We start from the raw sequence: 21,866 nt of genomic DNA on the forward strand, positions 1-21,866 counted from the left end.
CCCCCCCAAATGGAGTCTAGGTAGTCCAAGCCATTATCTGATAGGCAACCTTTCATCCACTTGATGGCGAAAAAGATGGGAAGAGATGGCAATTGTATACACTGCAAACGTGTGTTAGGAGGTGACCCACACGTCTGTTAAAATGGGAACATCTGAAAATGAAAGACAAAAATTAGTGTTGATAACAACCAGCCGATGTGAATTACTGCCATGTCTCCCTGTCGTTGTTCATGCTATTCCTCTAACCTAGAATCCTTCTAACTCTTCCAGGGTAAATCCTACCACTCCTTCAAGAGCGATTCATTACACATATCAGGTTTTCCATGAAACCACCCCTATTCCTCGTAACTGGCAATGATATTGCCCCTGGGAATTGGGCATTGAGGTTTTTGCTTACCATCCATCTTGAGTGAGTGATTTTTTTTTTCTTCTGACTTATCTCTCTGAGTAGGATGTGAATTTCCTGAAGGAAGAGTTATCCTTCATTCCTATATACCCAGCAGAGTGCCTTACATATGTTTGTGGAATGAATGACCATTTTCCGAATAAATGCCTCCCATGATGAGAGCATCAGTAGGGGAAATCCGTCTCTGAAGATAAGTCATTTTTATTGTTGGAGGTTAGGATTTCCCCGTGAGGGAAACAGAAGGGAAATGAGGAGTATAGGAATGTACGAGGGTATCTAGGAGGGGTGTGTATGGGGCTTGTATGAGACTGCCATGTTAGGAAATACAGGTAGTGTACATGTGCCTCATGTACAAGGTGCATGGTAGACTCATCAATGAACAGGGATATGGATGTTGCCAGGCAGGATTTGGAATGGCATCCTAAAGCTTGCCTTACTATATTACTTAGAGGGTCACTTAAACCTCAAAGAAGATTCATTTAAAGATACTGGCGCAAGGGATTTCATTTTCCCTAAGGCTGCCATGCCTTGTGTCAGTAAATCATCAATAATTAAATAGCAATAGTTAAAACAAGACCACCCAGGCATACAGGCCCAAGGGTTGAACGGCAGAAATAGTTTGTATGGCTACCTTATCTAGGGTAATTTGAAAGCTCACCCACAATTTCCAGTTTAAAATGGTGCCTGGCCCAGACTCCCGATGCTTCTTCTGTCAAAGTGCCCATTAAAGTCAAATGATAAAACAGATGATGATGAACATTTATAACACAGAAAACTTGTATCATAAATTGCCACAGCATGGGAGGATTTTCTTCTACTACGAAAATAAAATGGGTTAAAAAAATGTAAGTGGTGGGACCAGCAGTTAGCGTAATGGCTATGTTGTTGGACTCCCACGTAGTTGACTGCGGTTTGAGTCTCGGACCCGGTGGCTTAAACTCATGCCAGGCGCGTGTGTGTGTGTGCCCAAGATCCCAAGAGGAGAATGGAGGAGAAGGGATTGCGGCGTGGCCATCCCCTCTGGGGGGTGATTTCTCGCTTTCTATCTCTCTGTCTCTCTCTTTCTGTCTGGGGAGCACACGCGCCCTATAGCAAAAACCTCTCCAAAAAAAGAAAAAAAAAGAAATTTAAGTGGTTTGTGCCACCTCCTACAACAAAGTCTTCTACTAGGTAAAAGGTGCAAGGTATATAACCACCAGGAATCAAGAAGCTATTACTCTTAGGGGTGGATGCTACCTCAGGAGGTGTTTGGACTGCTGCAGTCAATCCTCTTTCTCCACACTCCCCACCCTGTTTCTGTTTTGCATGCAGTGTACACTAGAGTTCCCAGGAAAACAGTAAGTCAAGATTAGATAGCAATAGGGTGGGTAGCTATGGTGTGATGCACTGAATCCAGGAAGTGGGTCTTCATAAGTAAAAAAAAAAGTTTTTTTTGTGGTAGGAGGGATGAAGTTGTGAAAGACACGACAATGTGCACATGAGGGGTGTTCAGATGCTAAAGTCTAGAAGTGGGGGAACAAAGTAGTCCCGCTGCATTCTCGTGGAAACAATCCAGAAATAAAAGGAACAGGGACAGAACTGAGTGTATAAAGATGCTATACATTTGGAGATCCAAGAGGTTTTAAAAATTAACCAAACAAAAAACTCAGAACATGAGAATGATAGAAAAAAGATACTATAAAACAATAAAAAGGAAACGATAACCTTAAATATTCAGAGAAAAATGTAATTCTGAAAACTACGTACCATACAAACTAAAGGATGTTTTTGAAAATTATTCGGTATCTTCAATAAAAGCAGCCTGAAGGTACCGCCTTTATAGTGAAGGCAGAAAACTATAAGGTAAGAACCTGCGAGACTTGAAGATAAAATGTAAGCAATGTAATGGATTAGATAAAGAAAATATATCAGGGAAGCCAGCAAACACAACAGAATTAATATTCACATAATTCTGAGGAAAGAATAGAAGCAATGCTTCAAAGAGTGAAATTGATGATGCTGAAGATAAATTTAAAATTAGGGAAAGAAGGAAAAAAGTGATTAAGCTATGAGATATATAAAATAGAGGTCTAATGTGAGAATCATAGGTGTTTCTGATTCAGAAAAATGTAAAACTGTAGCAATAATGAAAGATATGATTAAAGAAAACTTCCTTGAGGAGGAAAGAAGACCTGAATTTACAGCTTTAAGTTCCTATGACCCATGCAAAATATGTAAAAGACCTCATATTCTAGAAACACCCTGGCTATACTGTTCAATTCATAACATTTTGAAAAACAAAACTGAACAAAGCTTATAAACTCATTACATGTAATAGCATAAATTGGTCTACTCCAAAACACTGAATGCCAGAAGATACCTATAAATCCCTAAGATTGGTAGGATCTATATGTGTATGTGTGTATGTGCTTATATACATACATATATAATACATACCCACATGTGTGACACATATATACAACTGATAGCAATTATTGTATGTGAATCAGAATACATTCAAATTATATACCATTCCTGTAAAGTTACTTAACGATATAGCCCAGCTGACTGCAAGATTAGACAGTTAAGAACTCAAGAATGGAGAAATCATGCAAGAAATGAGCATTTATTCTCTTCAAGGATGCCTCACTAATAAGATAATATAATCTATGAATAAAGATAAAGGACATTAATGTATAGTTTATAAGCTAGCCAAAAAATTAAATGTTAAACATAAAGGAAATATTTCTAGGAGAAAATACTATAAAACACTACAAACAATGATTACAAAAATCTTAATGCAAACAGCAGAATACAAAATTGTCCACGTTGTAATATAAATTAAATACATGGGAAAAAACTGCAATGAAATATGCCATAACTTTTGTTGCCACCTTTAGGCTGTAAGATGGATAATGTTCTCTCTGTTTCTAGATGGTCTTTTTCCCCCCTACAATATAAGACATTTAGAAAACTTTTACTATTAGAATAATTTTTTTAAGTAGGAAAATACACAAGTATGAAGACTATAAAGAAATGTTAATGATGTAATAGGTGATAAAAGCAATATGACTGAAAAACTGGAAAGGACTACCTATACCATGGGAATAGTCTGTTTCAAGGTAGAGGGATTAAAACAAATTTTTCTTAAAAAATTTCTTTAATGTTACAATTTAATTTAATTTATTTATTTCTTAGGTTTTTGCCATAGAGCATGTTTGCTTGCCAGATAGAGATAGAGAGAGAAAAAGAGAGAAATCACTCCCCCAGGGAGTGATTCAGATTTTGGGCATGCATGCGCATGTACTTGGCATGATCTTTAAGCCACAGAGTCCAGGTCCAACTGTGGAGTTTGCCATGTGGGAATACAACTCCTTAATCACCACATCACTGCTTGACCTTCTGTTTTATATTTTATAAAGGAAAAGGGTGACTTAAAAAGAATGCCTGAAAAAACCCAGATTACTCCTATCTTCCATAAGGTGCTATGATAGAAAACAAAACCTTCCTGATGCCAGCACCCCCATTCTCCCAACAGTTTCCCCAAGACCATGCAGGCTCGCTTTCCTGTTCCAACCAATTGCTATTACAAAAACTTAGGCTAAGGCTCGTGAGGCAGAGCCTCTTTATGTCTTAGACTCTATCCCTAGCACTTAGCCCGGTGATTAGGAAATAGCAAGAGCTCAAAAAATATTTGGTAAATGAACTAAAATGAATAAAGGAAGAAAAAAAACCCTATTCTGTTTCTAGGCATATCTTTCGGTAAAAAGATTATTTGCACTTACAACAACATCTCCAATGTTGAACTTTTTATGGTTGCTTTGCTTAAAGAATTTTTATCATTCATCATAGATAGCATGCTCCATGGAAATCCAACCAGAGCCAAAACCTGGTGCCATATTTTTATTTCTCTTTTTCCATTTCAAAAGAAAAAGCTGTAGTTAATTCTAATTTTCCTGCGGGCAGAGGGAACAGGAACTTTTTATGTGTGTGAAAGAGTCGCACACCCCCCAGCCATCTGAGGACAGTTCCTCCCAGGAACACCTGTTTGCTCCAATTGAAGCCTGTCCAAATTGAGTCCTGGGGATCAGGAGCTCGCTCTTCAAATGCCCCACCATTCTACAATATTTATTCCCCACCTGTCTGATGGCCGTGATAGCTTGGGAATGCTCCAGCCAGGGAAAGCTGCTCATTGGCCCTGACATGGCAGAGCTAACAGCAGCTAATGTTCACCCACAATTTGGTCTGGATCCTGTCGCCCCCGGAGTTCAAAAATATCTCTTTTTTTCACAGTCCACCAGATTTATCAAAAGTTCTTAAAAAGACGGAGGTAAATATTTACCTTTACATGATGTTGCAAAGCCATGTTTTATATCTTTCACTGTTTCTTAAATCTGATTTTTGAGTTTTCTACTCACGTATAATATTTAGTATTTCAGTCATACTAAATAGCTTCCCCATACTAAAAACAAGGATTGGTAAATTAATTTCTCTGACAATAATGACCAAAAAACTGTTAAAATCCAGAAGGTAAAATGCAATAAAAATAATCTTAAACACATAATACAAATGTAATTCAGGGAAGCAAAAAGAAATGCCCACATCAAACTCCAGCTATAATAGTAAAATAATGTTGTATTTAAAAAATTCTAGTCATGAGAAAACTGTACATTTGAAAAGCTTACATAAAGCCATATAAAATAAGAGACCTTTTATCTCCTCCAGATCCACGAGCTTGAAAATACTTTATCTATGCAATTTCAAGGCATATAAAAACCCCAGTGAATAAATAAAATGTTCTTTTTTTCTTTATACAGAAGCTTTAAAAATTATCCATATAAATAGCCTGGCCTTGAACGAACAGATTAAAAGACCTAAAGGCTATGGCTTCAGATCATGTATACAGAATAGAAAATGAATGCCTTTCTTTATTGCCTGGCAAGTTTACTACTAACTAAATTTCTATAAGCCCATTCGATGAGACAGATTTAATTGCAATACATAACAATATTCAATATTTTAAGTGAAACACTTATTAAATATGCTACAATAAAATAATCGATGTACTCTGCTAACATTCTTTGCATCTATTCATAAACCATCGATACAATATGTAGAGTCAACATCTGTATTATTTTGAAAGTTATGGAGCTTTATAAATTTGTAATTTTAGCAAAGTATGTAAAAATTATCAAAACTTTTCTAAAATTGGAGCACACCATTTGAAAAGGTTCTGCATGATTATAACTAGAACTATTTAGGTGATTTTAAGCCTTTTGGGTTTGAAGAAAATCTTAAACTCCATCACACTTTATAAAAAACTCAGTGAGTTTAATTTGAGGCAAAGGTATCATTGAAGCTTTGGCCTTATAATTAACTTAATGAGCAGAGGAGCCTAGAGTTTGTTTTGTTAATTTCCTATGGACCCTCAACACACAGTTGTGGCCAAATATTTTTCTGCTATTACCCTCTAGCAATCAAATTCTGAGGCTGGGACATATTGCTTGAAGCTTTCATGACAAGGAAAGCATATCTTAACCCTGTATGTGGGTTAAGAATTGGGCAGTAGCTTTCAGGCCCAGTTGTCATGCCATCTTCTCTGTGACGTCTTGCCTGCCTAGCCAGGCCTGTCATCTGCTACAAACTGAGCTCTCACTCCCCATGTAGCACCAGTCACCATACATTGCTGTTTCTTAAAATGTGTAAACTAAGGCTCCCAAATTAGACATTAAGTCACCTGGGAATAGAGTTTTGAGACTGTTGTAACTTCAAGGATGCCTAATATATATTCTCTTCTATACAATCAACTTTAAATGTTTGTTGCTGAAAAAGATTCCAATGCTATTACTATTACTGCTAAGATGCTAAGAACATGGTTTCTGTGGCTAAAATCATTGGTTTAAGATTTGCCCCATATTGGTGGAAGGCCTTGGGCAAGACTCAACTTCTATAGGTCTCAATGATCTATAACACGAGGATAAAAAGGTTAACAACAATTTGTAGAATTCTTAGGAAAATCACCGTAAGTGAAATAACGTATATGAATGTGTCCTATAAACTATGAAAGTTTTAATCGTTCTGATTTTCTTAAAGGACTTATATTTGAGATATGATCTGAGTTCCTAAAGATGACATCTTTGCATTTTTCAGTTTCTTGTTGAATTTTGTGGATGAATTCAAAGTAAGAGTTTCTTGTAGGCCAACACATTTCAAATAAGCCAGAGTGTCAAAGTAATTAAGTGGTATTTAGGCAGAAAATTGGATGTAGTTCTATAACAATGTCTCATTTCTCAATTTTTTTGGAGTTGGTTGTGGATTGTTTTGAAAATTTTATGGAAATTAAGTGGAAAATTCCCAAAGAGATATATACACACATATATACAAAAACTTTCAGAAACCTCCAGTGGTTCGGCATCTGAGAAGCCTACCTCAGTATGGGACCCACCGCCCTATGACTTGACAGTGACGGTATGGTTTCATGAAAGCACCTGGAGATCTGATTCAGACCCTTTTAACTGATCTGGACATGAAAAAGTTGTCAGGTTTGTTTTTGCTTCTCCTCTTAATAAATCTTTAAGGCACCTGAAGATGAACCATAGAGTAGCTTTCTCCTAAGTTAATTATAAAAGTTTAGAAAGCTAGGATTCTATTTTTTATTTTTAATAATTCTAAGGCATAAGGCACTTCAACCAGGTTTTAATATTTTGGTAAAATCCACCATTTTGGTGTTCCCCATTGGTATTCATACTATAGAGTTCCAAAGAACATTTAACTTTGTAAAAGAAGTTGCTAGCCTCGTTCATTTAACTTTGTAAAAGAAGTTGCTAGCCTCTGAAAAAAGCTATCAGGGTTAAAAAGTGCTTATGATTTTTATCATGTCATTTCTAGCATGTCAGAGAATGTTAGAGACAGTATGGAATAAAAAAGGAAAAACAGCCTCAATTAATACTAGCAAGGTGGCTGAACTCTGCAATTTAAGAAGTAGTTTAATTACACTTTTGGATATCGAACATACTTTTTAACAGTGTTCTCTCCCGTGAAAGCAAAGAATGCTTTCTTAATACCTAGATGACGAAGTCTCAAGATAGACACAGTTGTTTCCTATTACGGCTTCCCTGGAAAACATTTCTGGGAAAGCATAATTCCCAGCCACTTACTTTGTTTACAACAGACAAAACTGCTTGTGTGGTATAAATAGGAGTCTGTCCTGAAATGCTGTTGAAAAATAAAATGCAACCATGAAAAGAAGCCATTTCCTGCCCTAAAGGTGGCTTAAAAAAATTCCAAGCTACTTTAGGAACAGCACCAAAGCATAAGTAATAATTATCAATTGCTGCATAATAAAAGACTAATTTTATAGACAAAAATCCTCAAACAAAAACAAGCTACATATTCTAGCGATACCCTCAGAATTGTCAGCATTAGAAGGTTTTCCTTCCCTGCAAGATCATGAAACCCCCTTTTGTCCTTCTGCGTTTGTGATGTATATCTATAACTCGTTCTTGTTTGTGCAGATAAGCCTGGCCTTGTCTCCCTAACTGCACTTTCAAAAGCAGATTCACAGTTGTTTGACTTTTGATCTGGGTAGCAGCTAGCTCGACCACCTGCACTGTGCATGAGCTGTTACTGAGCCTGCTTTGTCCCATCCTATAACACAGCCAGCCTTTTAAAATTGATGTGTGAATACGCTAATTTACAATGTGAGCGTTCAAACAAAAAAATATGGTGGTGGTAGTGGTGGTGGTGGCAGCGGCAGTGGCAGCAGAAGAAGGGAGAGATTTGTGAGGAGAGAAGTCCGAGCTCTCGATTTATAAAGTTCAGATATTGTTCACCGACTCTGGCATTTAATGAAACAGCTGGCCAAAGGCCTCCCTCAACTTACAATGGAGCAGACAGTGGTGTAATGATGTGGGGGCCTGAAATTGTAAAACGTTGTTTGGCGATGGTATATGTTAATAAATAGCCATTTACAAGGGGGGGCTGAGGGCTCCACTACTTGCTTATAAGAAAGGCCTGTGGCTCCTTGCTTTGAGTTAACAGCTCAAGGCTGTGCTTAGAGAAGGCATTGATGGTGAAGGTAAAGTGCACCCTTCATACTCTACATCATATTAAAGCATGGCATGTATCCTGGGGAAAAAAGGAAAATCATAAAAGAAGGGTAATTCAAGAATTAGGTCAAATTGTGGTTCACAATCAAGTAAAACATATGATGCTTTTTCTCTACTGTGATTAAATAATGGAGAAAAATATTATCTGCTATGAAGTTACATATTTTATCTTTGAATGAATGTGTTTACATGTTGTTGAAGTACAACAGATAAATACCGGCAGGGGGGCAGACCAGGTGGCATGGAGATTAAGGAAGCTAGATCCCACATGGCCAACTGTGTGGTTCGAGTCCTGGACCCTGTGGCTTCAAAAACATGTAGGGTGCATGTGTGTGTGTGTGTGTGTGCCCAAAATCTTTTTTATTTTTTATTTTTTGTGCCCAAAATCTTGAGAGGAGAATAGAGATTGGAATGCGATGTGGTCATTTCCCCTAGGGGGTGTTTTCCCACTATCCCTTTTTCTTTCTCTCTGTCTCTCCCTCCACCCTTCCCTCTCTGTCTGGCCAGTGCTGGAGCTCTATGGCACAGACAAAAACAAACAAACAAAAAGAAAACAAACCAAACCCTACAGGGTTTCCACTGACTTTTACCCGTGTGGACCTAGATACCAACACTGAAACTATTCTTAGCCATTCTTCCAAAGATTCTTCGTTATTGAGGCCTATACTAGGGTAACATGGCTCTCTGCTGAATTCCACAAGGCTCCTGACTCTGAGCAGCTAAAAATCCAAAGAAGTGAAGCTTGACCTGAAGAGAGAGGCTTGACCTGAAGAAAACTGGTGCGATAGGTACTCCTCATTCTCTCAGGGATGCACTGTGATTTCTACCACCATATTCCACTGTCCTTTTATCAATAGTTTACCAAGGGCCTATCTCTGGGGCAAGAAGGCTATGCTTGGACTCAACTAAGGTTAGTTACATTTAACAAAACTCTGTGGATTACCTGTATTTCCTGCTTTGCCATCAGGTAGGAAACTGTAAGCCTATTTAGGAATCTGTACAGAGTTTATTGAGAGTCCACACTTTGGGGGCATTAAAGTGATACCCTGGCTTTGTTTTGTCTTCCACTTGTATTTCTTCCCATTTACTTCAGCTGCTTGTACAATACTGTGGAGACCTTAAAAAATTCTCCTGGGGGGACCAGCAGATGGCGTAATGGTTATGTTGCTAGACTCCCACGGTTTCAGTCCCGGACCCAGTGGCTGGAAACTCACACTGAGTGCATGTGAGTGCATGCCCCAAATCCCAAAAGGAGACTGCAGGAGAAGGGATTGTGGTGTGGCCATCTCCTCTGGGGGGGGGGTGATTTCTTGCTTTCTGTCTCTGTCTATGCAGTGAGTGCCCTCACCCCATAAGAAATACCTCTCTCTCAAAACAAACAAACAAACAAACAAACAAAAAAAATCCTCCTTGGGATCAAGTAGATGAGAAAAAAAGAACTAGAAGAAAATTAAGAGATAGTTACTAAAAACTACAATACACACAATGTAAAACAGAAGATACTTGTGCCTCATGGGAAGTACAAACTATCGTGAAGGGCCAGAGCAAGGGCAGATCATTTCTGGCTATGAGACTGATGAAGGCCTGATGGAGAGAGGGTTATTTTACCTCAGATCCAGAGTATTGATAAAAGCTCACCTGGAATATTGCAAAGGTAACATACATCATTTTTGCCCAACTGGTATTTATTTACCTTCCTGGCAAGCTCTCAGATTCTTCTGGGGGATCTATGCCTTGCTCACTCTCAGTCTGTTTGTGTAACCCCTTTACAAGGTCTCCTGTCTAGAACATCAGATCATAGATTACTGGGATTTTTACCTAACCAGATTTTTACCAATCAGAAACAATAAGACTCCATGCTATTGAGAAGAAAAAAATTACTATATTCAATTGGTATCACTGAGAGAGTGGCAAAAGCTTTGTCTCCATGAGGAGAAGCCGCCAGAGGGTGGAACCTATACACAGGAGATCTGAGATGAAAGATGAAAAGAGCAAGACCCAGTCCTGATGACCTTGTTTGAACCCTTCGATTCCCCTGTGTTTGAAGTCACTTCTGCCCTTGGACTATTTAGTTACATGAGACAATATAGCTCCCTGTTTTACTGATAGCCAGTTTGACCTGGGTTTCTGTTGCTTGCATCCAGAAGATTCTGACTAATACAGGGGGCAAAGGAGATCATTCCAGGTAGGTGGAGCACAGTATAGAGGTGATGAAGAGTTGGGTGGTGCAGCCGCAGGATGCAATGCATTCTCACACAGGAGGGTCCCTGATTTGAGTCTGAAGATCTCCCTGGGCATGCTGGGTACACACTTGCTCATGATCTCAGACTGGTCAGGACCCTAGTGGGGTGCTGTTTCTCTCTGTGTCTCTATTGCTCATGGGACTAATAAGTGGATGAACTTAAAAATAAAGAATTAGACTTAGTGTAGAGTTAAGGCTAGCTTTAGAGACGAGAAGTAGTTAACTCCAGTAGGGCTGTAGAGTCTCTCCTGAGGGAGTAGCTGCAATCAAGGCTAGACAGTTCATTGGAAGGCCTTTGAGGTTAGGCTAAGGAGGACATATTGCATCAGCAGGAGATGGGAAAGCCTAGGAGGTTCCTCAGTAAGGAAGAGAGAGATCATTTTGCTCTTTAGAAGATAAATTGGCCAATAATATTTAGACGAACATCACAAAAGAAGAAAAGGCAGAGAGATCAACTAGAAGGGTCCCCTCCCTGAATAGTCCAAATGAAAAGGAAGAAGTCCAAGCCTGAAGATTGCTTTTCTCTGGGTATTATTCTGAGCATGAATGAGTGGTTCAAGAAGTGTTGTTGAGGGACCAGCAGTTACCATAATGGCTATGTTGCTGGACTCCCACATAGTCGACCGCGGTTCGAGTCCTGGACCCAGTGGCTTAAACTCACGCCGGACGCATGTGTGTGTGTGCCCAAGATCCCAAGAGGAGAATGGAGGAGAAGGGATTGCAGCGTGGCCATCCCCCCTGGGGAGTGATTTCTCGCTTTCTGTCTCTCTGTCTCTCTCTGTCTGTCTGGCAAGCGCATGCGCCCTATAGCAAAAACCTCTTAAAAAAAAAAAAAGAAGTGTTGTTGAATGAGGTCCTAGAGGGAAGGGAGCAGGGCAGCACCATTACAGAAACAGAAGCATAGGAAAAAGATAGGATTTTATTATTATTACTATTAATTTTTAATTTTGCAAAAGTTTCTAAAAACTCTGGGAATGGGGAAAAAATAATGTCAACTTAAATTCAGTAACCAAGGGACCAGCAGGTGATGTAGTGGTTAAGGTCCTGGACTCCCACGTGGTTGACTATGTTTCTAGTCCTGGACCCAGTGTCTTAAAACTCACACCAGGCGCATGTGCATGAGAATCCTGAGAAGAGAATGGAGGAAGAGAAGAGAATGGATTGCAATATGGTCATCCCTCCTGAGGGGTGATTTCTTGCTTTTTGTTTCTCTGTCTCTCTGGAGAGCACATGGGCCCTACAGCAAAATTCTCTTTAAAAAGACAAACAAACAAAAAAAAAACCAAAAAAACCCTCCAACCTAAAATAACTATTAATTAACATTTGATTTTAGATTTTGCTCCCAGGTTTTTTTTTTTTTTTTTTTTTAAGGAATTTTTTTTTTAAACTTTTTTTTTTTTTAGAGAGACAGAAAGCGAGAAATCACCTCCCCAGGGGGATGTCCATGCTGCAATCAATCCCTTCTCCTCTCGGGATCTTGGGCACATACGCATATGCACCTGACGCGAGTTTAAGCCACCAGGTCCGGGACTCCAACTGTGGTCGACTACATGCAAGTTCAGTGACATAGCCATTACGCTAACTGCTGGTCCTGAGTCCAGCATTCCTTTTTTTTTGGAGAGATTTTTGCTCTAGGGCACGTGTGCTCGCCAGAAAGATAGAGACAGAGAGATAGAAAGCAAGAAATCACCCCCCAGGGGGGATGGCCATGCCACAATCCCTTCTCCATTCTCCTCTCGGGATCTTGGGCACGCACACACACGCGCCCGGCGTGAGTTTTAAGCCACTGGGGCTGGGACGCGAACCACGGTTGACTATGTGGGAGTCCAGTGACATAGCCATTACGCTAACTGCTGGTCCCCTGAGTCCAGCATTGTTAACCACCACACCACCTGCCGGTCATTACTCCCAATTTTACATTTTTTTATTTTTAGAGCAATGATAATACTGTCGATAAATTTCAGTGTTTATTGAAACCTTATTACATATAATGCATTTCACATATATGCACTCATTTAACTCTCATAAGAATTATTGAGATAAGGACTATCAACATTTGTTTTACGGACAAGGAAACTGAGGTACAGAGAGGAAAAATTCTTGCCAAAAGTTAGAGGAATCAGCAGCTGACATAATGTTTACATTACTGGAATCCCATGTAGTTGACCGCCACTAGAGTCCCAAACCCGGCGGCTTAAAACTCACACCCAGTGCATATGTGTGACCAAAATCCCAAGAGGAGAAGGAATTGTGGTGTGGTCATATCCCCCCCCCGGGGGGGGTGATGGGGTGATTTCTTGCTTTCTGTCTCTCTGTCTCTCTCTGGTGAGCACATGCACCCTACAGCAAAAACAAACAAACAAACAAAAACAAAACTCTCTCCTAAAAATAAGAGTGAATAGCTAGAAAGTGCAGAAACAGTGCAGCTCCAGAGCCTGCACTTACTAGAACATATGTCTCTTATGTGTACACAGAAACTTCATTTTGAATAATTAAACAAAGCCAGGGCTGCTTTCTCCAAAGAGCATAAGGTTTCGGGTGATCTGGAGTTAGATGTAAATTAGACATAAAGTTAATATTTGTGCACCGGCCCTGAGGCCTAGTGGTTGAGGCAGCCAGATCTCACATGGCTAACTGTGTGGTCCAGTAGTATGAAAAACACACTGCACGCATGTGTGTGTATGGCCCAAACCCCAACATGGTAGAGAAACAGAGGAGAAGGGACTGTAGTGTGACCATGCCCCACTGGGCTGGGGGGTTCTTTGTCCTTCTCCCACCCTGTATCTCTGTCTCTGGTGAGCACACGTACCCTTTGACAAATTAAAAACAAATAAATAGATGAAATAAAATTTGCTAACAATGATACTTGTCCAGAATATAGAATCTTGCTGCATGTTGTTTTCTGTTGGGAATCTGGTTAATGCCACACAGTCAGTGCTCAAAAATAAAACAAGTCTAAAGTGCTCTTTAAGAACACCCTTACTTGGAACTCCTTTGGCACACAGCAGCTGCAGTTGAGAACCTGCAGCCCATTCTAACTGGGGGATCCTTTGGGGTTTGTTCATTGCACATTCAGAATGGTAATCTGACCAACTCCCGAGGATATGAATTCCCCAGAGGAGAAGGGTAATAGTCCCCAGCCCAGTAGGAGAATCAGGCCCTGAAGGGAGATGATTGACATAGAATCTGATGATATTCCACAACAGTTTCCCGTATTTCTTAAGATGGAAGTAATAATATTTGCCACCTAGAGTCATCATGAAGATGAAACAAGATAACATTCGTCAAATACCAAGGACTGTGCCTGCTACCTAGGAGCTATCAGTGAGAGCATACAAAGGAGTTTGGTTATGAAAGGCCATAGTATGGTATGGATTCTCTTTGTATTAATAGCATTATTCTAGCTGAGATCTTAAATCTGTTATGTCAAAAGAATCTACAGCAAATTTAATAATTTTATTCCGAAAGAATAAGGACTTGTTTAAGAGCTGAAGAACAGCATAAAGGTCAAGATTTTGCTATGCTAACTTCATTCAGGTCAGGCCCACATTTATCACTAGTAAGAAAAACTGGCCAAGAAGGAGAAATGAGATAAACAGAGGAGGGGGGAGAGAGAGAGAAGGGAAATACTATGAGAGAAAATTCCTTTTCAGTGTATAAAAATTGAGAATAAATTTTCAAGGACATTTTTCTCACAAGTCTTGAAAACCCTCTACTGTTGAATTTTTAGACATGATAATAAGAACAATTAAAATATAACAAAATGTTTCCTGGGCAAAATGAGGGAGGGAAAAAGAGTGTGTTTTAACAGTAGCTTAAACGTATAGCCATGGCATATTTAAGGATAATCTTATTTTTACAAAATCATATTTCTATAGCTTTCATTCATGTGTTGGCATTTCTGATAAATTTACCCTTAGGAATCCGCTTGACAGTACATTTACGTTTTCCAGATGTTCTACCTGTCAGTCTACCAAAGCAACAAGACCATGTTTAAAATAAACGTGAAAGCAGCAAGAGGTGGCTGTTATTTCCAAGATTGATTCAAAAGAAACTCTGACAAAAACACGTATGTGAAATAGTAGTTATGAGTAGCACCGAGTTAACACATTTAATACTGTCTGCTTCCTTTATATTACACATTACTGACAAAAGACCTCTCAGCAGCTCTGTTAGTGAAGAAGTTACCACATACATGCTGCAACAAAGTTCACTTTTTGAAGGAAACATTCTGATGTGTGTGTGTCCGCGCCTGTGTATGGAAATGGTTAAGGCAAACACAGCTTGTATGGGGGGTGAGAGGAAATTATTTGATATGAAGATCATCACACGGAAAAGATGATTTTTTTTCGTCTATGGGCAGAGAAGATTTGTGTGTGAGAGAGAGAGAGAGGGAGGGAGAAAGAGTAAGAAAGCATCCCCCAATGCGGCATAGTTATACCACAATACTTTTTCCTTTCTTTCTCCACCTTTTGGGATTTGGGGCACACATGCACAAGCACCCAATGTGTTTCTCAATCTGCCAGAGCTAGGATTCAAACTGCAGTCACCCATGTGGGATAGGACTCTCTTAACCACTAGACTGCAGGTCAGCCCAAGAGAAGGTGTTGTTTTTAAAAACAATATACATGCCATTTTGTTTTATAAGTCTTTTGCCAGCAAAGACACTAACAGCAGATGAGCCAACCTATGATTATATTACAAAATGTCCTCCAAATTTATGTCAACAGGAGCGCACATTATAACTTCATTACGTTCCCCAAAGAATCCTTCAGATGCTTTTAGAAACAAATATATTGACTTTCACAAACAAATATATATTACTGATCAATAATTACCTTTTCAGAGGTAAAAAGAACAGGATAATAACTTCTTTGTTTTCCGAATAAAAATCTTGAAAATCTCTATTTTAATTTTCATTGATTACCAGCAGTATTTGATCTAAGACTTCCCAAATGTACAGAAAACACACACACACACACACAGGTGCACATTAATGCGTGTAAATGAAGAAAAACAGTTAAGCCTTCTAGTGGTATTTGTGTCACACCAATTAAAATAATCAAACTTTGTGAAAGTCAATGAAAAAGTCTATTTTCTTAGTTCCAGCCTCCACATCATGACTTGCTTAATAACCATTTTCATTACCATCTGAATTCTGCTTTATTTAAAACTGTTTACAGAGCCAGGAAATAAACAGTTTGTCCCTAGGTAGTTTTCCATCTTATGTCAGGACAGAAGAAAAATGGTTTTCCAGACAATCAGCGATATCTGTATTCTGATGTCAAATTTTACTATCAAAATTCTGAATGGACCAATTTTCTTCCTTATTTTTTTTTTGTGGTAATATACTGTAGTTACACAAATTATAATCTCTTTTTGGTTGAATCAGTTGATATTCTTGTGGTAATATACTGTAGTTACATGAATAATAATCTCTTTTTGGTTGAATCAGTTGATATCTCACTAAACTAGATATGTCTCAATATTTTTTATACATTTTAGTTTTTTTCAAAACTTGCTGGTGTTATAATTCCATAAATCATCATCAATTTCCCTAATTTTCTTTCAAACATGTTGAGTTTATAGCTATTTAAGTCATACTTTATAATATTGTTTTTCTGGTGCCTTGCTTAATGATTGAGAAGGATTAACTGGAATTGTTGCAGAATTCTTTTATATTGGTTGTTTTTCTGGTGCCCTGCTTAATGATCGAGAAGGATTAACTGGAATTGTTGCAGAATTCTCAATAGCTTCCTTGAGAATTAAATAATTTTATAAATTCCTACTGCACATTTAAAACATTATTTATTTACTTTTATTTATCATTATTATTATTTTTAAATTTTGTTATAAGGCATGTGTATCAGAGAAAGACAAAAAGAAAAAGACAGAGAGAGGGAAAGTTGAGAAAGCAACCCACCAGGTCCAGGACTTGAAATGTGGCTGGCCATGTGGGAGTCCAACACCTTAACTACCACACCATCTGCTGGCCCCACCCACAATATACAAATTTTCTACTACACTCAAGTACTTTGAAGGCAGGGATAAAATTGCTTCATTTGAAGATCCCCATATCTGGATACAGGAAAAAATATTGACTTAGTAAATGAATAAACATAAGAAAGAAGAAAAGAAGGAAAGGAGAAAGGATGGAAGAAAGGAAATAGATTTTTGCCTTATTTGAAATTGATAAAACAATAAAAAGAGTGCATGGTAGAAGGTTATTTAGTGGTTGCTGGATTTTATAAACATAGTATTTCTTGATTTTTTTTTTATTTTTCATTTTCACCATCTGCTCTGGTGACCAGAATTTTACTGATGATCAAGTGGACATGTGTATAGACCTTAGCACTGACAGAACAATGGTATGACTTATCCTTAGGGCAGACGGTTCACTTTCCAGACTAACATGACCCACATGAGGGGCCATGCCATACCATTTCTGTTCAGTATACAAATTTAAAAATGATCTAGGTTAAAAAAGTTAAAACAACCCACAATTTTTTTAAATAAAATAATTCCTTGGTTTGGTTTATTGTGGAGTATTTAACTATTCTGAGCCACACAGAATTTATCATATGAAAATAAATAAGCTCATATTGTATGCAGGTAAACACTAATTTCTTTTACACATTTGTGAGGGTGACAGATGAGCATATGATTCAATATTATAATATTTCTTAAATCAGAAGCGCCTGTTAATGTAGCTATGCTGCTTCAGTAAGAAGAATAATAAGAGACTGTGGCTTCTTTTTCTGAAATAAAATTTTACCAGTGCTGGAAGCAAATGCCATGTAAATGGGAAGGATGTAACCGAGAAAGCAAAATCAGGGCATTAAATAAAAGGCTTTGGTATATAAACCTTCACTCCATTTTTCTGGAGATTGCTTTTCTAGGGAATAAAATGAAATAATGAAGACCTTGGTAAACTGTTTTTGCCTTTTCCCAATTCTAAAATAAATTGAATATCATGTGGAATAGAAATTCAAAACTAAAACAAAATCATCACCTGCATTTGGCTCCTACAGACTTAGGTTACAGTAATTAAAAACACTAATTATCTTGACTGATACAAGGTCCCAGCTGTGGTTAGTAAGAAATACTGTCATATATACAGATATAGGTGGACTTAAGAGTTTCGTTGGCTCAGACATAGCAGAAGATAATGTCCATCTGGAGATTTTGATTTCTGTTAATACTCTAGACACATCCCAAAAGGAGATGAGTCAGTGATTGACTGTGTTTGCCTACAAAGAGAATCCCAAGTAGATTTCACCAGAGTAATTTTCTTCTGTAGGCTTCCGAAACAACTGCGTTAGGAAGATTTCTCTACAGAAAGCCCAGTCAAAGGGTTGCAGAAGTTGTTTGTGTTTCACCCTTTCTAAATGACTTGCAAATTTATTCAAACACAATATGAGGAGATGCTTTAGTTGTTGAAATAACCGTCTACACTGTCTTGCACTAAAGGGTGAGGTACATCAAGCAGAAACATGGACAGAAATACACTGGTTTAGAAACCCATAAATCCTTATTTGAATCTGCCAACCTGAAAGGCACATAGTGCCTGAATAAACTATTTTTCCTAAATGCTACATCTGATTAAGCCATACTATTAAATGACAGCTGAACTTTAACATTAATATGATATTATTTAAATAACCACATAATTTTTCTACACTAAAAATGATGAATGATTTCTGGACAGCTCAATTGACATAAAGCAGGAGGACTCTTTAATGAGATTTGACAAAATGGAGACATATGCAGAATATTCGTTGCAGCTCACATCACAGGGGCCCTCCCAGGCAAGCAACAGAGGTTTTTTTCCCTTTTCTTTTTTATTATCCATAGGCACTGAAGCATTCCTTTCAATTGCCACTTCCCTTCTCTGTGAATATGTAGTTTTTCTTGTGTTTTTACATATTTGTCTTTTTTTAAAAAAAGAACTATTTAATTTTATTTATTATTATTATTTATTATTATTACTACTATTTTAATTTGGCCAGAGAGGGACAGAGAGAGAGAGAAGGAAAGTGGGAAAGCAAGCCACCAGGTCTGGAACTTGAATCATAGTCAGATATGTGGTAGGCTGGCACCTTAACCAGCAAGCCACCTGCTGGCCCCTACACATTTCTCTTAATCTTAGAATTTGGTTGTTTAAGGTTCTAAGTTGAGATGGTATGTCCAGGAAAAGGAAGGCTAATATGGTGTTAGGTTAACGTTGATTGCAGTGTTCCAGAAAATTTAGGTTTGCTACTGATACAGAAATCACACTGGCTTTGAAGACTAAAAAACTATACATTTGATTGGTTCTTATGTGATGAATCTCATACACAGCAAATAAACTTTTAGCAAATTATGTATATGGATACATGATCAGGAAAGATTTTAGTTACTTTTAAATAAGTCTCTATAGTATCAACTGTAAAGATTGTCTTCTTTAAAATCTCAATTAAGGTATTCTAGAGACCATTGCCAATATTTCTCATTCACTTTTTTGTTAGATTTATTTATTTACTTTGCCTCATTCACTTCCATACACAGTTCCAAAATGATGGCCATGCTAGATGATAGCTTTATTTAGTAGATTCTGAATGTAACATAACTCCATGCTGAATATGCTTTTATAGAATATCAACTACACTCGTTCATTTATTTTTTTCATTATCTCTTGACTATTTCCCATCAATCAAAGTTTAATTACAGATTTAAAACATAAATGCTTACTTGTTAGCACATACAAATTTAGATTATTTAGATAATCTTCGATTTTATAAATCATCTTTAAGTATACACAAAAAATAGACATGTTTCCCCAAACAGCATCCTTAAAGAAATGAAACCAAAACAACAGAGAGCAAAGCTCACTGCAAACATGTCCCTCCTGATAATGGCATGCCTGCATTCCCTCTATAAGAAGGAGGCTATCAACATAGCAAATAAAATCAGTCTGCTCCTGCAGCAGGGACTTCCTCAGGCTGTGAAAAAATTCTTAATATCTAACCCTAATTTTTTTGATAGCTTGAGGTAACCCACCTAGCTTAAATCTTCTCTTTAATCTGAGTTACTCAGTATATGCTCCTGTTCAAACAAGAGTTAATATTAGTGCTCTGTTATTACAAAAGGATCTTGACATAGGGTACTAAGAGCAGAAGACTGCAAACCTTTAAAATGTCCCATTGCAATGGAATGAAAAACAGGTTTTGAAAAAACAAGACTGAAAGAGAAAGAGAGAAAGATAGGTCCCTACCTTGCTCTTACCTTCGCAACATGCCTGTCAGAATTCTGGAGCTTTTCCCCAAGTTAGCATCTGTTTCCCGAAGCTAGGAAGACAAATACCAGTGTTAAAATAAAACTTCAAAAAATGAGAGAAGAAAGAAATTTTCAAAACTTCATGCAATTATATTATTTCATTATGTAGTTAGCATAATGGCATAACAAGCAATGCCTTCATTTCATGATAGAAACTCCACACAATAAGACAGGTATAACTACATGAAAAGAAATACATTTCTGATACCTATATAAACACCAAAAATTCTTAGAACCAGAAAATGACATGTGAATGGTAACCTCAGGAGCTTTGGACAGGATACTTGAACTGGATATAAAAATAAATGTTTCATAGGCTGACAAAGTTTAATATACATCTGGTAATTAATCTCTGATTTATCAGAGTACAAAGTTGTGAAAATACAAATGAATTGAGGATGAATGAGACATCAACATTTTTTACAGCTTTCACTCTGAAAGATTGACATACTCCAAAATCTTCCTGAATGACCATCTCCTCAGCTATAGAGCTAAATAAAATATTCACCTGGGGCTATTCTGGGATGGGGGATATGAAGAGTAAGCTTCTTTTTTTCTTTCACACTATTTCTTTTGCTCTTTGCATACTTTACATTCCTCACTCTGCCTTGTCGTTTTTCACATATACTTACATATACTAAGATAGTAATTGTTACTGCCTAAGTAAATCCCAAGATCTTTTATTTTATATCTTCTCAGTTAGTAAATTTGTTAAAAGAATGTGTTACTTGTACTTACTCTTTCACGTGCTCGCTGTATCTTTTCTCTGTCATGACTAAGGTTTTCCAACATCTCCTGGCCAATTTGTTCTATAGAAAAGAAAACCTGTGTTAGAAAAGATAATTTGGGATGCATATAAGAATAACTGCAGGAACCAGCAGTTAGCATAATGGCTATGTCACTGGACTCCCCTGTAGCCAACTGTGGTTCGAGTCCCGGACCCGGTGGCTTAAACTCACGCCGGGAGCGGGTGCGTGCCCAAGATCCTGAGAGGAGAATGGAGGAGAAGGGATTGCGGCGTGGCCATCCTCCCCTGGGGGGGGATTTCTCGCTTTCTGTCTCTCTGTCTCTCTCTGTCTGTCTGGCGAGCACACGCACCCTATAGCAAAAACCTCTCCAAAAAAATAAATAAATAAATAAAAGAATAACTGCAGAAGTAACACAATTACAAAGGGTACAGAATTAATGTTAAAGTAGTTCCATGATGTATCAGACACATATTTCAATCTGTATGTTTGAAAAATACAAGCAGGATTTGGTAAATTCACATATTTAACCAAGATACGGTTAGATATGATTTATAATTTGACTTCTAGAGTATCACTAATATGGCTATAATGATTTAGAGGTGATGTGACTTGGCCAACACCACTCCAAAAACTACCAGCAAAAATGGAGGAGAGCCAATGGTCTATTATTTTGCCATCATGAAAGTTAGCCTTTAGTTTTTCAAAGATTAAAGTATTGCTGATGATTCTGCTTTACCTTCCTCACTTCATTATGGTACCATTTGCATATAAAAGTCAATCTCCATTTAGAACTATTTTGATTTTAATGTATTCACCTCACATAAGCGATCCTTATACTGTCACTTACAACAACTTAGTAGTAGTAGAACTATCTCTAAGTTTCTTGTTTCATGTATTATCAGCTGCTGCAGATATTTCAATCAAGATGAGGTGCATTCCTTAGCAAACAGTTGAGGAGAACTCAAGCTGAACAGTGTTTTATCCCCAGAACTTCCATACATTTATATTCATATAGGCAGCTTAGAACCTGATGAAAAAGCCCCACTGCTCGGTTTGAATGAGATGTT

At 37.8% G+C, this 21,866-nt stretch overlaps 1 long non-coding RNA gene across 1 annotated transcript in view; it reads right to left on the minus strand.

The window, feature by feature from the left end:
* LOC102479536 (uncharacterized) overlaps positions 1-20,799 on the minus strand; it is an 81,972-nt gene extending 61,173 nt beyond the window's left edge. Inside the window, exons 1-2 of the long non-coding RNA XR_001371471.2 lie at positions 20,789-20,799; positions 20,000-20,061 (exon numbers count right to left, since the gene is read on the minus strand). This is a non-coding gene — a long non-coding RNA (uncharacterized LOC102479536). The remainder of the gene's footprint in view (positions 1-19,999; positions 20,062-20,788) is intronic.
* Positions 20,800-21,866: the final 1,067 nt, after the last annotated feature.

The sequence above is a fragment of the Tupaia chinensis genome, unplaced genomic scaffold, assembly GCF_000334495.1.
Source record: "Tupaia chinensis unplaced genomic scaffold, TupChi_1.0 Scaffold140534_1, whole genome shotgun sequence".
In the NCBI taxonomy this organism is placed as follows: Eukaryota; Metazoa; Chordata; class Mammalia; order Scandentia; family Tupaiidae; genus Tupaia; species Tupaia belangeri.